Consider the following 17,581-nt stretch of genomic DNA (forward strand, 5'->3'; position numbering starts at 1 on the left):
ACAGATGATCGAGGTGAAGAGGTCCAGCAGGAGCGAGCTGGACCGAGGACTGATATCGGTGTTGCCCTACACAAGCCCAAGAGGACCATCAGGCAACCGGACTGATATGGCTTCGAGAAGACACTGTCATATACCCTGGTGACAGTGAATGGAAACCCATATACGTATCAGGAGGCTATTGAGAGCCAGAACAGAGAGCAGTGGGTCCAGGCGATGTCCGAGGAGATGCAGTCTCTCCACCAGAACCAGACGTGGCGATTGGTGCAGTTGCCACAGGGGAAGAGGCTCATTGGCTGCAAATGGGTCTACAGTCGCAAGGAAGGGCCTTCAGAGCAGGGAGGTATCAGATTCAAGGTGAGGTTAGTGGCCAAGGGATACTCCCAGAAGGAAGGCATCGACTTCAGCGAGGTCTTCTCTCCCATCATCAGACATACTTCCATCAGAGTATTGCTGAGCATTGTAGAAGCTCAGGATTTAGAGCTGGAGCAGATGGATGTCAAGACGGTGTTTCTCCATGGGCATTTAGAGGAGAGAATTTACATGGAGCAGCCACCCGATTTCAGGGATCCAGGATCAGAGAAAAAGTTTGTTTGTTGTAGAAGTCGCTGTACGGGCTGAAGCAGTCGCTGAGGCAATGGTACAAGCGGTTCGACTCCTATGTGCGTAGCATTAGACTTTCCAGGTGCGAGTTTGATCTCTGTGTTTATGTTCAGTCTCTTGAGGATGGTTCTAGGGTGTTCCTACTCTTGTATGTGGATGACATGCTTATAGCATGCAAGAGTAGGAAGGTTGTGCAGGATCTGAAGGCATCCTTATCTCGGGAGTTAGAGATGAAGGATTTGGGCCCTGCAAAGAAGATCCTAGGCATGGAGATTTTCAGAGACCGAGCCCGGAGGGTGCTGCATCTATCTCAGGGGGGCTACATACAGAAGGTCTTAGAGAGGTTCGGGATGAAGGGAGCAAAGCCGACGGAGCTGCCACTTGCCGGTCACTTCAGACTCTCGAAGACCATGGCGCCACAGACTGAGGTGGAGGCTCAGGAGATGGAGACGGTCCCTTATGCTTCAGGAGTTGGGAGCTTGATGTATGTGATGGTCTGTTGTAGGCCAGACATCGCTCATGCAGTGAGTCAGGTTAGCAGGTTCATGGCGCAGCCTGGCAAGGAGCACTGGAGAGCTCTGAAGTGGATATTCAGATACCTGGTGGGTTCAGTTGGAGTTGGCATCTGCTACGAATAGCGAGGAGATGCAGTGGGATACCCTGACATGTCCAGGGAGGCTCAGGGGCTGATTGGTGGTTATGTAGATGCAGACTTCGATGAAGATGTGGATACCCGGAGGTCTACGACAGGCTTCATCTTTAGCCTGTATGGAGGTCCTATTTCTTGGAGATCGAGTCTGCAGCCTATCATGGCCCTATCCACTACAGAGGTGGAATACATTGGGCTGATAGAAGCAGCTAAGGAGGCAATTTGGCTGAAGGGTTTGTTGACGGAGATGGGCCTTACTTAGGAGGCCATTAGAGTGCATTGTGACAGCCATAGTGCACTTCTACTAGCACAGAACTCAGTCTATCATGCAAGGACAAAGCACATCGACATTCGGTATCATCGAATCAGGGAGCTTGTGGAGGATGGCAAGGTGGAGTTAGTAAAGGTACACACCAAGGAGAACCCAGCTGATGCACTTACAAAGGTACTTCCACGGGACAGCTTTTAGAGATGTGTTGAGCTGATTCGGTTGATGGACAGAGTGGAGCTGGTTGAGGCCTTGGGACACCAAGGTGGAGATTGTTGTGATTCAGGTGGTGTGCCCAAGGCCCAGGGGACCAAGGCTAAGGTCAAGGTCCATCATTCATGAGGGCTTCATGGAGGCTCTAGGGCTAGTTGGCCCTAGGTTGAAAGGCTGTGGGCCTTTCGGGTTCTTGAGGTCTAGGTTATGTGGGCCTCAAGGGACCAACTCTTTATGGGCTAGGTCTGAGCCCAGGATAGGTGAGATTAGGTCGAGTCATGGGTGTACATGGGCTTGGGTTAACCTAATCTCCCATAGAGTTGGTCAAGGGAGTTTTGGGTTTGGGTCACTTGACCCTGTGTTTATATATACATGCACTGTATAGGTTTGATTAAGCCAAGGAATATGAAAACCCTTTCTCCCAAGTCTCTCTCTCTCTTCTCTCTCTCTCTTCAGCTATTCTCCATGCCCCAGGAGCAAGAAACCCTAGGGTTTCTTGCCACCAGGTCCATAGAAGGCAGGAAAAGCAGGGGAGGCGTTAGGGTTTTGAGCCCCTCCCCCTTTGTGCCGCCAACCATATTGCCTCTCCCTCTCTTGCAGCCACCCAAACATTAGGTCCAGGACTTTGAATCTCTTGCTATGAGGTTGGTACAAGTTTCTCTCAGATCTGGAGTTGATCTGAGGTCGTTTGAGGTGCGGGTGAGATCTCCATCAACAGATCTATAGGAAAGGCTGCAGCAGGACAGATCTGCAAGGTCTGGTTCTATCTATCTTTTTCCCTATCTAGAATATCTCAATTTAAGATCTATAATTAGAAGACCTCGGTCCAGGCCTGATCTAGTTGGGTACCAGATCTTGGATTTTTTAGAGGTGATCTTAGAGGCGTTCTTCATTTGGAACGAAAGGCTGATGAAGAAGACAGCAACCAGACTGATTTCGTCAAGGGCCTTCGATCGAGTCCATAAGTCTCCAGATTTGTTTGTTGCTGGTTCTACTGCACCCAAGGTCCATGGGAGGAGCCAGGATTGTGCTCCAACAACTATCTGGGTATTGGATATCGGAAGTCTATGTAAATTATTACAATGACTTCAGACTAGTAGAAAGATTAGAAATAGCAAAAGATTCTTGAATGTTGGAGCTAAAAATTATATTTTAATTCTGACTTTAAGAATTGTCAAGCAAGTTTTTGATTCTAATAATATCATTTTAGATGATTGTCACTATTGTCCATTTTGACGAATGTAATTTCTGTAGGCCTACTAGCCAAGGATAGATTTATATTATCAATATAGAATGATTTTTGTGATATCATTATACATGATGTCAAAATTATTGTGGACAACTGAGAAATAACATTTACGAATAGTCACAACCTGTTAGTGTACTATACACAACAAACAAACTCCTTAGAATAGATAATGTTATGGAAGCCTATCTTTGGTAATTTAGGCTTGGTCATATCTGATACATACTGATGTATTGGATCTGCAAATATGTTTATCATAAATTTAGATTATTTAAAATATTCAAATAATTCTTTAATAAGGTAGAGAAATAAATTGAAAAGAGCATTAAAAATCTTTGGTCAGACCAAGGAAGAGAATGCCTTTTCGATGAATTTTTTAACATATCTATAAGAGAATAGGATTCTCTCTTATTGAAATTAATTTTGTTAGACATAGTTCGATCCATGATAGGATTTACAAGTCTATTAGTTTTCTTTTAGGGTTATGTTCTTGAGACTATTTGTCATGTTCTCATTTGGATTCTGAATTAATCAATCGCAATGACACCATATGAGATATGGATTAGGCATATGCCGATACTCACTTACCTTAGGAATTGAGAGTGTTTATTTTATGTCAAGCATTTGCAGATCGATTAGCTTGGATCTTGATCCTATATGTATTGTTTTGTAGGGTACCCTAAAGAATCTAGGAGATATAACTTCTACCTTGCTAAAGAATAAGAGTTGTTCGATATTCCTTTTAGAAAAAGAGTATCTTGATAAAAGAACTGATGCCTTTAATGTGGAACTTATGAAGTTCGACAGGTAGAAGAACTGACACAATCTAGTGAACCCATAGAATCAAATTTGATTAGATCAAATCCGAAATCCATTATAGAGGCACCATTAAGGAGATTCGATAGAGTACTGCATCCATCGGATAGATACTTCGATTTTTAGTTCTGGGACATGATCATGTTGAACTTGATAAGAACAACAAGAATCTGATCACCTATATGGATGCCATATAGAGGTTCAGCTCTGATTAGTGGCTTGGAGCTATAAAGTCTGAAATGAGTCCATGAAGGTCTACGGTATATGGATACTCATTGATCCACTTGAAGGGATAAAATCTATAGAGTATAAGTGGATCTTCAATAGGATCAGAAAGTGCAGACGAGAAGGTAGAGACTTACAATGCTCATCTGGTTGCCTAAGGATATTGTCATTATGGTATTGACCATAACAAGACATTTTTTTCTGAGGCAATGCTATATATTTCGGAGAATATCATTGTGGTATTGACCATAACCAGACATTTTCTTCTGAGGCAATGCTATATATTTCAAAGTTGAAATATGCATTTTGATAAGTGATCGAAACGCATGGCTTCATTGAGAACGAAGAAGAATCTTGCAAATACAAATGGGTTAACAGTTCTATGAGTGTATTTCTTATTTTATATGTAAACAAAATTTTTTTAATCGAAAATGATATTTCTTACATTACAGAGAATAAAGGTTTCGTTGTTATCATTGTTCTCCATAAAAAATTCGAAAAAAGCATCCCTCATCTTAGAGATGAAGATCTATAGAGATAGATTTAAGAGGTTGCTTAAGTTATCCCAGTCTATGTACATAGAGTGCTTATGAGTAAAATTTATTCTATCATGTATACCATGTATGAGATCGGATATGGTATACTCACTAGGATAGTGAGTAGATACCTACAAGATCTGGATGAGAATCACTGAAAGGTCATCCTTAAGTATTTGAGAAATACCAAGGATCGATGATTCAGTTATGAAGAATCTGACTAAAAACTTATAGAGTATGACTTTATTTTTTAGTTGGACATAATAATAGCAAGAACATATCAGAATACATCTTTACCCTAAATAATGGAGCAATCTGTTGAAAAAGTTTCAAGCAAAAAAATATAGCCAATTTAATTTGTGAGGTAGAATGCATTGCAGCATCTGATGTTTGCAAGAAAGCTATGTGATTGTACAGGTTCACTGGCAAGCTAGGAGTGGCACCCTCCAATGATGATCCTGCTATATTGTACAGCACCAAAGCCATACCTAATGCCAAGGAGCCAAAGTTTTATTAGCTTATCAAATATTTGGCATCGCTACCACCTTATTTAGAAATTGTGAATAGAGGTGATGTCGAACTTTAAAAGATCGACGAAAAGGAAAACCTACCAACTTAATTACTAAAGCCGCAATATCTAGGAGTTCTAAGATGATAAATCGAAGATAGGCATATGATACTATACTGATTAGTTTTAGTCTAAGTGGGAGTTATTGAAAAATATATCCAAAAGTCAATTATTTGATGATTGTGCTAATTATAAATATATATGAATTAATCAATAATAAAAATTATTTGATTTTTTTATCATAAGGTTACATTTTCTAACAAACTCCTGTGTTGTGATGAAGTCTTAGGATTACTTTGATCGATAAAGGAGGATTTATCGCATAGTCCTTAGACTAGTTCGTGACCAAACGATACGCTATTACTAGTACAATAGCAATATCAAGTGTAGGTCGTTGTGTACCATATGTGTTGGTTGTCCTTATAACCAAATGGTATAAAAATATTAGTATGACATACAGATGAGATGTAGGAGTATATCATCACTGAACGTGACCAACTGTGGAGCACTCTGCTGTCAAGAGTAGCTCGCAAAAGGTATGGGTATAAATGTCCCTCCAACCTGAGATCACCATGGTGACTTCTAAGCAACTCACTGTACTTTGATGTCGGACTATCTGAATTTATAATTTAGTAATAGAAGGTTTCTGGATGCAGTCAAGTACTTGATAAGTCGGTGCGTGAGTCAAGATGGGATTGACCTATCCAAATTAGTAGGAGTTAATGTATCGATGTATTTTAATTTAGCAAAATCTGGGTCTGGATAATCTATGTGATGGATTTAAAAGATTGAAATATAATGTGGATGACTTATCTAAGATTGACAGTTAAATCTTAGATCGTCCTTGAGCATTAAGATCAAAGAGATGAATTATACGGTAACCATACGCCAGTAGGTTCTTGAATGTTACTTCACCATCATTTGATCTATCCGGACGTTGGATTCCATTACTAGATGGCTACATCGATTGATTCCAAAATTTATTTCTATGCTACCGATGTAGATTCGAATCTATGGTGTTACACTTAAAAAAAAATTCTGACTGATCATGTGGCTGATCAACGATTGAGAATCGTTCAAGGATTTAATCATCAATTCGATTGATGATTAACCTTATGCAAAAGTTACAATAAATTTATTCATTAAGTATTAGTGAATTAATAAAAGATTAATTAGTAATTAGATTACTGATTAGTTTAATTTGATTGAATAAAAAATATTAGATAAAAATTAATTGAATTAGATTTAATTAGGTTTGTCCCGATTAGGTTATGAGATGACCTAATCGCTAAGGGAGAATTATCCCTGATTTGATTAGGACTTTAGTTCAATCAATTTTTAATTTAATTAAAATTTGATTAAAAATTATAAACTTAATTAGATTAAATTTTATCTATTTATTTAGGCTTAACCAGATATGATTTGATTAGGATTCAAATAAGGAAACCAAGAGTCCATAAAAGATTAGACTCTTCTCCCATGCGCCACAAGATTTTGGAGGCCACCTTCCTCATGCCAAAAAGAGTTTTTGTATGATGTTTTCTCCATGCCAAAAGGCCTTCCACCCTCCCTTTCTCACATCCAAATATGGATATAATCTGATCTTTATGGTATGTTCAAAATTGATTTGAATAGGTTACCATATTAGATAAGGTTTGACCTAATCTATAACCTTGCTGTTCACTTCTTTTATTCCTTTTATTTTGTGTGACAAAAGGGAAGTTTCTCACCATAGAAAATAAGATAAGGATCTGATTTAATGTGAAAAATTTTTTGTTGGGGCATCCCATGTTTCCTTTTGGCTAAATTGGTGAGAGGGGGCGTCACATCTTGATAGAGTCCAAGATCTCTAGGACTCTTCACCCTAACTCCTTACATGCCAAATAAAAAGGAGTTATTTCTTTCTTTCATGCATATAAGAGATCAAAGAAAGAGGCCTTCACGTGAGGAGGCTTTGGGGCATGGGTTCATGGCCAAAAAGAAGAGGAGAGTTCTTCTTCTTTGGGTGAACGCAAACCTAGTTTTCTAGGATTTCTTCCTAAGGGTTTGGGAAGAGAGAAAAAAAAGAGAGAAGAGCATCTCCTATCCATACTTTTTTTACATCTTCTTCTTCTTTATAAGTCCTTCTTCAATCTTTAGAAAGGTTCGAGAAATTTGAAGAAAGAATCTAGATCAGCCAACAAGATGGTCTTCACGTGAGCTAGTACTTTTGAGGAGACCAATCAGATTGAGACTTTGAGTAGACCTTCTGTGGAGGTTAGATATGTGTGCGGCTGTGAGTAATCAGTAAGAATCTATTTTACCACATCTTTCAATAACGACGATCATCGATCCATGCTCAGGTATCGAATTTTGGACTCAAATAGATGTAGATTTAATCTACTACTTACATCCATACATGCAGATTTTATCTTCTATTCTTTTCAGATTTTATATGCTACATATTATGTCATAGATCCTAGTATAGATTGATTTTATGATTAGATTATATGTATATTAAGTTAATATGATTAATCTAGTTATCTTCTGCTATATTTTATTTCAAAAAATTTTAAAATACATACATAAAATTACCTATATTTTTTAACAAGATGATAATTAGAAAAAATTTTTAATATATCATCAACTGAATCATCACCTTCTAATTAAGATATATATAGATAAATAATTAGATTTGATATGATTTCATGCCCACAGCTCATTTGGGATGTTATTTGATTGAAGGATTGAATCACACGATAACTTACGATTGAAGGATAGTTTGATAATTTTTATCAAAATTTTAAATCTTTTGGATAGTTATGATATATTTTTAGATATCAATCTTAACTTGTAGACTTATCAGAATGAAAAGAATTTAATTTAAAAATTAATTAGAAAGAATCCTAGTTGATTGAGACTCTTGAGCTGACTTATTCTGATCGGATTAGGGTTAGGTCAAGAGTTTGTGTCCACTACTGGCTAGATTTGGAACCCAATGAGTGACACACTTTAGAATTTAATTTTAATCTAATTTAATTAAAATTTAATATAAATTTTAAAGGTTAATTTGATATATTAACACATTGTGTTAACCCAAGTTCTTAATTTGGTTAAGTTCAAAGTATTTGAGCTAAACTAGACCTGTTGTCTTTGACCTAATTGGATTGGGTCTATTTTAATTGGACTCTTATCTAACTTGAAAGTATGGAAGGAGGCCTCCACACCCATCAGGTTCCATGCCCACAAATAAATGCCACCCACCCTTAATTGCATTGAGAAGTGGAAGAGCCCTTGTTCATGAAGACTCTTATCCATCTCCTCATTTTCCTTCAGTTTCCTAATTATTACATGCTAATTTTTTAAAAGAGATTTATGGGGTGTAGAAGAGGAGGAGTCCTTCTATGTGAAGGCCCTTCTGCACCACTTAAAGTCATGAAGAATAAATTCTCCACGTGAAGACTTGGAGCGCCAAGAGTTGGCACCCCTTGGTACTTCTTCACGTCCCTTCTTGGCCTATTTAAATGGGGTGTCCCATATGGACTAAGTGCTAGATTTTAGATAAAAATCAAAGCTATTTGGCATGTGATAAGGGAGAAAAAATCTAAAAAAAAATTGAAAAACATATAAGAAAAAAAATAGAGAGGAAAAATAGTAAAAAGGGTGGTGAGAAAAATAGTAAGTGTTGCTAGTTTGTCCTAGGATTTAATTTTTTCATGTGTTGGAGCTCAAAATCAAATCTTAAGTTGTGAGACTTTTGGAGAGAATTTTTTTGATGTGATCTATGTGGTAAAATTGAAGGCAACTAAGTGTTGGTGCGATCGTTCTTCAAGTTTGAAGCCGGTAGTGTTCTTATGAAAAAAAGCTGTGGCAGCGTACCAGTTAGGAAAGACATTAGCCAACTTTCATATAGATCATCATTGGAGGACTTCTATTTTGGAGTCTCATGGAGATCACCATCTTACCATACTGCTTATTAGAGAATGTATATATTTCTATCTCATTGCATGCTTGATTTTGTTTTGTTCGACATCTACAAGGTGATTCTAAGGTTTAGATTTTGGTTCGACAGTTTTAATATTGAAAATTATGTCTTAAAATCAATTATGTGATGATTGAGTTTTTATTTATATATGAGTTATTGATAAATGAATAAAAATTATTCTGATATTTTTTCATCACAAAGTTACATCTTTCTTGAACTTTTATGTTGTGATAAAGTCTTTAGAACTATGTTAGTGTATGATAAAGAGAGGATTTATCGTATAGTTCTTAAATATGTTCGTGATCAAATGATACGTCATTACAAGATGATGATATTTATCGAGTGGAGGTTGTTGTGTATCATATGGATTAGTTATCCTCTTAACGAAGGAGTGTGGTGACACTGGTATGGCATACAAGTGAGATGTAAGAGTATATCATCACTGAATAGGTGACTCATCTGCTAAGCATTCTGCTGTCAAGAGCTGCTCGTGAAGCATATGAGTATAAGTATCTTTCAGATCTGAGATCATTATAGTGACTTGCAAGCAACTCACTGTGCTTTGGTGTCAGACTATCTGAATTTCTAATGCAGTGATGGAAGCTACTGGGTACAGTCAAGTACTTATGAAGTCTGTGTGTGGATCAAGATGGGATTGATTCCTCTAGATTATTGAAGTTGATATATTACTATATTTTAATTTAGTAAAGTCTTGATCAGGATAATCTATGAGATGGATTTAAAAGATTGAAATACAATGTGGATGAAGCAATCTTGGTTGATAGTTAACTTGAGACCATCCTAGAGCATTCAAGGTCAAAAGGATGAATTATGTGGTAACCATGTGCATAGATTTTGAAATATTCTTTTGTGATAATTTGATCTATCTGGATGTTGGGAATCATTGCTATATGGTATCTCGATTAGTGCAGAAATTGGTTCCTATACTACTGGCTTAGTGTTTGAACCTATAGAATCACACATACAAGTCAGACACCATAGCAAAGAATTGATCTATATTTATATGTCTAATTTGAAAGTACTTGACTTGATTGAATATATAAGCTAACTTAATTGAGAATTAAATTATGGGTTATATGGAATTGAAGAGTTGACTATGTCTAGCTAGCACTACATATGAGGTTCAGGTTCGATCTCGAGGATAAACAGTTTCTGATCTATGATCCATGGAGCATATGAGAGATTGAATTTAAATGGTAATTAATTTTAGATTAAATTTGAATTAATTAGAGTTAATTAGGTCAAAAATTTTAAGTTAGACTTAGTACAAAAGTCTTAAAGAGTTTGGGATTGACAGCCTTTCGAAATTATTTTGAACTAGCTTCGTATTGGATTCGAATCGGATCCATTTTAGATGAGATATAAGAAATCTTTATTGCACTAAAATTCTCCTCTCATATGGGATGACCAACATCTAGAAGCTTCCTCATTGTGGATGTCTCATGTGGGTGAAGAATTGGGTGCAATGTGGTTGTCATATGTAATGGCAATACTATCTCATGTAGGAGTCCTTCTTTCGTGAGTATTGGACTGATTCAAAGTATGTTTGAGTTAGGAGTCCTATACTTATTGAGTTGTAAGATTCATCTATAAATAGAGAGGATCTCTACCTATGAATGTATAGAAAACAAATCAGATTGAGAGAAGAAAGAAAGAGAGAGAGAGGCGTGAGAAGAGAGAGGCCCTTCCATCTTCTCCTTGGCCTCTTCCCTTTGGTGCCGCCCCTTCTCCCTTAGCATGGGCCCTCCTTGGGTATCCCACTTGTCGGTGTGAGATGTCACACCAGCATATCTCCTTCCTCATTTGATTGGGTTGTGAAGATTGGAGTTCATCCCGCTTTCTTACGGTGTCTAGCGTGTATGCAAAGTAGAGGGTCTGCACATCCAGTGTTGGAAAATATGTCTCGAAAGTCAATCATCAACCTGTTGACAGTTGAGCAACCTTGTATTGTAATTGATTTATTAATAAATAAAATATAATTTTGGAATTTTCATCATAAGTTTTCATCTTCTAATAAACTCTGTTGTTGTGATGAAGTCCTTAGGACTATTTAGGTTCGATAAAGAGAGGATTTATCGATTAGTCCTTAAAACTGTTCACGACCAAATGATAGGCGTTAATAAGGATGACAGCTTCTATCGAGCATAGATCGCTGTAGGCCATATGGGTTGGTTGTCCTCTTAACCAAGGAGTGTGGAGACACTGGTATGGCATACAGGTGAGATGTAAGGGTACATCATCATTGAACATGACCAACTTCAGAGTATTCTACTATCAAGAATGTCTCTGATGGGATATAGGTATAAGTGTCCCTTAGACCTGAGATCGCCTCAGTGACTTGTAAGCAACTCACTGTGCTTTGGTACTGTACTAATTAAATTTCTAATTCAGTGATGGAAGGCTTCTGAGCACAGTCAAGTACTTGCGAAGTTGGAGTGTGATCAAGATGGGATTGACCACTCCAAGAGTTGGAGAAGAATGAGTCGTTGTATTTCAATTTAGCAAAATTTTGATCAGGGTAATCCATCAAATAGATTTGATATTTTAAAATACAATGTGGACAATCTGATTAGAGTTAACAGTTGAACTCTGAGGTGTCCTATGAGCATTTTGGTCAAGGGGATGAATTATATGAAAACTATATCCGCATGGGTTCTAAGGATGTTGTTCTACACATTCGACCTATCCGACCATCGGGTACCATTGCTAGATGGTCACTTCGATTGGTATAAAAATTTATTCCTATACTATCGACTTAGATTCGAACCTATGAGGTCACACACATTAGAGTTCACAATCTGATCAGATGGTTGATCAACAATTAAGAATCATTCTAGGGTTAAATGATCAATATGATTGACATTTAACCTAGTGCAAGTATTGCAGGAGGATCGATTAGTAATTTAATTACTAATTGACTTAATTTGATTAAGTCAATAGGCTGAGATTAAGTGTAATTGAATATGATTTAATTATATTTAGTTTGGGCTTGATTGGATCAAGTCCAATTGGTTTATTGGATAAATCAAGTGCAAGGAAAAATTAGTCCTAGTTCAATTAGGACTTGGGTCAACCTAATTTCTAATTCGATTAAAAAATTAAATTAGATTTAAATATAATTTAATTTGATTAAATTAAGCTTTTAATTAGGTTAAGACCTATTTTAATTAGGTTGATTTGGTTTTAGTTTGATTTGGTTTGAGAATCCAATTTTGAACAAGTCATAGATTGAATCCTAGTAAGACTAGGATTCCACCTTGCGCCACCTTAGCCCCCCACGCCCACTCTCTCTTATCCCATGCCCACTCTCTCTTATTTTGTGCAACAAAACCCTCTCTCTCAGATCTTCACACATGCCCAAAACTTTCCTCTCTTTCTCTTTTACATGGAATGTGGTTGTGGATCAAGTCAAAGTAGGAATTAGTTTGGATTTCAAATTCTATAAGATAGAGTTTTAGGAAACCAAAACTCTTTTCTTATGGTACTGATTTTATCCAAATTTTTTTTGAAATTTTTATGGTTTTTATGGCATATAATATGCACCCTTTGCTGGTGGTCCATGGCAGAAAAAGGAGGGGACGCCCAAGAGTTGGGCGCCCCTTGTCTTGCCTTGTTTGGATAATCTTTGATTAGGTATTTGACCTAAATAAGGACTCTTCATATCTCTCTATTTAAAATAAACTTCTTCATAAAATTTTTGTGGAACATAGAGCATTGAGAGACCTTTGGGGCATCCAAAAATCAAGGAGAAAGAGTCTTGGGGCGTGGAGATCTAACAGACACAAAACTAGGTGTCTGGGTAAGAGCAAAGAGAAGAAGAAGAGGGTCTTCTTCTAGGGTTGCTGTGTTCACCTCTTTTCTTCCTCTATCTGTGAGTTTTCTAAGAGTGTCTCACATCTAAAACTTCTTCTCCTTTTTTATCTTTGGAAGAGTCCAAATCAAGAAGAAAGAGGTATCTGATCGACCATCGAAGATGGATCAGCACAGTACTAGCATACTGTGCTGATTTTCTGGACCAGGACTTCTGATCGTAATTCGTGGGCTCGTGTTGATGACTCCTAGAGGCCGGACATGTATGTGGCTCACAACATCATCCTCAAATCTGGATCAGCAAAGTTAGAATGTCTAACTTGTAAGGTAATAGATCTGATCTATTATATTTTACATACATTAGATGTAGTATAGAAACATGTTGATATGATCAACATATAGTTCTTGCTCTTTATATTTTAATTTCTAATTTAATATCATATAATAATTATGTAATAAGATCTTAGATCTAAGGATTCTCTAGTTTTATAAGATAAATTTTGATTTATTTTAGTCTTTCGCTGCCTGATCTTGAAAAAGTTTCAAGATCTAACCCTGAAACCCTAAATCTGATTCCTTCAATTGGTATCAGAGCCTAGGTTATTTATTACATTATTATTTATACATGTTTAGATTATTTTTTAGATTAGATCTAATTTATAATCTGATTATTAAATCTAAAATTAAAATTTTTAGATCAATCACGAACTATAGGTTGTCCTGCTGTAAGGTTTACCCCTTACAGTACAAAGGTTGTCCTAGTTCGTATAGATCTATCTTTAATCATAAATTTGTTAGATGTGATCTAAATTAAATTTATAATTTATTAAATTTAAAAGATATTTAAATTTAAAATAAATTTTTTTATTAATAATTTCCACGTAAAGAACCATAATATATTTGTTTGAGAAATTTACGCAGTTTAAAGTTAAAATTATTTCAATTATATGAACCTGTTTAGATTAGATCTAAAGTAGTTTCATGCTTATTTCACTTGTATTTTGATTATGAATCAAACATGCAACTTGATTGATAGAACCATATTGTAAAAATATTTTACAAGCATAAAAATTATTTTCGAAAAGCCGAACCCCAACCCTCAGCCCAAAACTTAATTGAGAATTAAGAAGTTGTTTGATTAGATTCTAAGATTGTGAATTGAAGAACCAAAGACACAAACCATAACACATTGGGTTAATGGGTTAGTGGGAATTAGGTTCATTAATTGGGTTAGACCTAAGGTTAGATTAAAGATGGACTTAATTAGATAATTGACTAAATCTAATCAATTGTTGTCTTAGATTAGGTCAAGAATTCTCTAGATCAATTATAATAGTTGTAGTTGGTCAAATCCATATCTTTAACGAGAACCAAATATACTTGATTCTTGGCTAAGCGGTCTAGCATGAACTGTTAGGTTGATCTAATGGAACTAATTAAATCAGTTGGTGTCTAAGGTAAACCAGACCGGTGGTTTTTAATTGGCAGCCCGCTTACTGGACCATTCTGATGGTGTCTAAGGCAAGCTTTGGCAGACCCTCCCACCGATTGAACTTACCTGACCTCTTGATGAAATTATATTTTGATCGGATCACTTGACTATTCGAGCTGACCCATATCAGCTAGGTAAATAGTGTGACTGATTTAGGTGCTCCTAGACTAGCCCTTTTAATGATCTCCCTTAAGCTGACTTGGTGAAGCCAGTGGGAGAATCATGATAAGCTGGTTCATCTGACCTCCTTCTCTAAATTAATTAAATCTTCTAAAATTATTAGTCCTTAAAATGAAATAGTTATGATGATAACTAGATCATAGCCTCCCATTAAGTGGATGATAATGGGTCCATCAGTTGGATAATCATTGAAGGCCCAAAGACCTGGTGCTTATCAGCTGATGGAATTATCATTCATAATATAATTTTTTGACTGTATCTTTCTAAATGGTAGTTAAGTTAGCCAATCAAAGTTGGGCCTAATCATTCATTGGCTAGATAGGCCAGGTATGGTCATGTTAATTGTTGGACCTAACCAGACCTTTTCAGTGGAGGCCAAAGCCTACTGATTAGAGACTGGGACAAAATTTAAATTACTAAAAATTATTTTGAGAAACAATTGGTTATGAACCTACCCTTAGATGTACATGGGTTGGCCAACCAAAGTTGGGCTTGTGCATAGTCTAAGTGGATTCTAGTACCCACTAAGAAATTAGGGTAATTCCTCGAATTGGAGGTAGAGGTTACCAATTCGAATAAAATAGTGGGAGAAGCCTTTTGATTAAAGTCTAAATCTTTAGGTTTAATAAATCAATTACTAATTAGGTTATAATTTTTTTTTGTCAGATATGGCCACTTTCCTATCACTCCGATCATTGTTGGAAAATAAAAATTTGGTGGGATCCAACTTCGGTAGTTGGTACTGAAAGTTAAAGATAGTCCTGGAGCATGAACGGATCTTACACCTAAGGAGCCAGCTACCAATGCACGTGGAACAGTTAGAGATGCTTATGAGAAGTGGCTCAGTGACCGAACCAGAATGCGCTGCATCATGCTGGCTGCCATGAGCAACGAGTTCAGTCACAGATTTGAGACGGCTCAGCTAAAGGACATGCTTCAAATATTGGAGGATGCCTTTGGCACACCTGATGATGCGGAGAGGCATAAGACTAGTTGTGCCATCTTCAACGCCAAAATGCGGGATGGTACCTCTGTCACTGATCATGTATTGTACATGATCGAGCTGATGGAGCATTTGAGCAAGTTCGACTTTTTCTTGCATGAGCAGCTTGGGAAAGATGCAATACTGAACTCGCTGCCCAAGTCTTATCTCCCATTTCTCACTCATTATAGAATGACAAAGCCTGAAGTAAACTACCACGAGTTACTGGGGTTGCTTTAGAACTTTGAGAAGGATCACCAACTCCACAAGGAGTCGGTGAACTTAGTGGGAGGTTCGTCTTCTGGTTCTTGACCCTTTGAGAAAGGGAAGAAGAACAAGAAGAAGAAAGTGAAGAAGGTGCAAGTTCAAGCTGGGACATCAGTGCAGGGCTAGACCAGAAAGATCAAGCCCGATAAGAGTCAAACTGAATGCTTCTTTTGCAAGAAGTGGAGGCATTGGAAGAGGAACTATCCTTAGTACATTGCCTCCTTGGACCCGAACAGGCAGAGAAAGAAGCAAGCTGTTGCTAGGTAAGGTATTTATATGATAACTCCTTGTAATTTTTCTATTTGTGATATAACTGATTGGGTATTGGATACCAGTAGCCCTTACCATATTTGCAATTTGTTGCAGGTCAGTAGGAGATTCGAGCAAGATGAGAGGTTCCTGAACGTTGGAGATGGAGGACCAGTTTCAGTTCTAGCATTAGAAATCTTGAAACTTGTATTTGAGTCTCATACCGTTGTTCTTAATGATTATCATTTCTGTCCCAATTTTTTTTTAAATATTATTTCGGTAGGTCTTCTGGCCAAAAATGATTATAAAATTTTAATAAAGAAATAAGTTTGTAATATCATTATGAATGGTGTTACTATTTTTTATGGATATTTAAACAATGGTGTATATATGTTATCACAACCTGTTAACATAGTCTATTCTACAGGCAAGCACCCTAGATTAGATAGTGTATCAGATTTCTACTCATGGCACTGTAGGCTAGGTCATATAAATAAGAATAGGATAAACAGGTTGACTTAAGAGAGAATCCTCGAAGTCAGTAATTGTGAATCACTTCCAACCTGTGAGTCCTGTCTTCTTTGTAAAATGACCAAGTCATCTTTTACTGAAAAAGGTGAGAGAGCTACTGAGCTCTTGGGCCTAGTACATACTGATGTATGTGGGCCAATGAGCACAAGTGCTAGAGGTGGATATTTTTACTTCATCACTTTCATGGATGATCTATCCAGATATAGATATGTCTATCTGATGAAATATAAGTCGGATTTATTTGAAATGTTCAAACGATTTCGAAGTGAAGTAGAAAAATAAACTAGGAAGAGTATTAAAACTCTTTGGTTTGATCGAGGAGGAGAATACCTTTCTGGTGAGTTTCTCACATATCTAGGAGAGAATGGGATTCTCTCCCAATGGACTCCTCCAGGAACACCACAGCATAATGGTGTGTCTGAAAGGAGAAATTGGACTCTATTAGACATAGTCCGATCCATGATGGTTTTTGCCAGCTTACCGATATCTTTCTGGGAATATGTACTCGAATCAGCCTGTTATCTGTTAAATAAGGTTCCAAGTAAGTCTGTAATTAAGACTCCATATAAGATATGGACAGGGCGTAAGCCAGCACTTTCACACCTTAGGATCTAGGGGTGCCCGGCCTATGTCAAACGGTTAGTTACAGATAAACTTGGACCTAAGTCTGACAAATGCACATTCATAGGGTACTCCAAAGAGATCAAAGGATATTTTTTCTATCATGCTGATGAACAAAAGGTGTTCGTCAGCCTTAAGGTAATCTTTTTAGAAAAGAAGTTCCTTGGTGAAGGAACCGTTGCCTCTAAGGTTGAACTTGATGAAGTTCAACAGGTAGAAGGACCGACACCAATAGTTGAACCTGAGTTAAATTTGATTAGATCAGATCTGGAGCTCAATGTACCTGCACCATTAAGGCGATCCGGTAGAGTACCGCGTCAGTCAGACAGATACTATGATTTTT

The sequence above is a fragment of the Elaeis guineensis genome, chromosome 8, assembly GCF_000442705.2.
Source record: "Elaeis guineensis isolate ETL-2024a chromosome 8, EG11, whole genome shotgun sequence".
NCBI lineage: Eukaryota > Viridiplantae > Streptophyta > Magnoliopsida > Arecales > Arecaceae > Elaeis > Elaeis guineensis.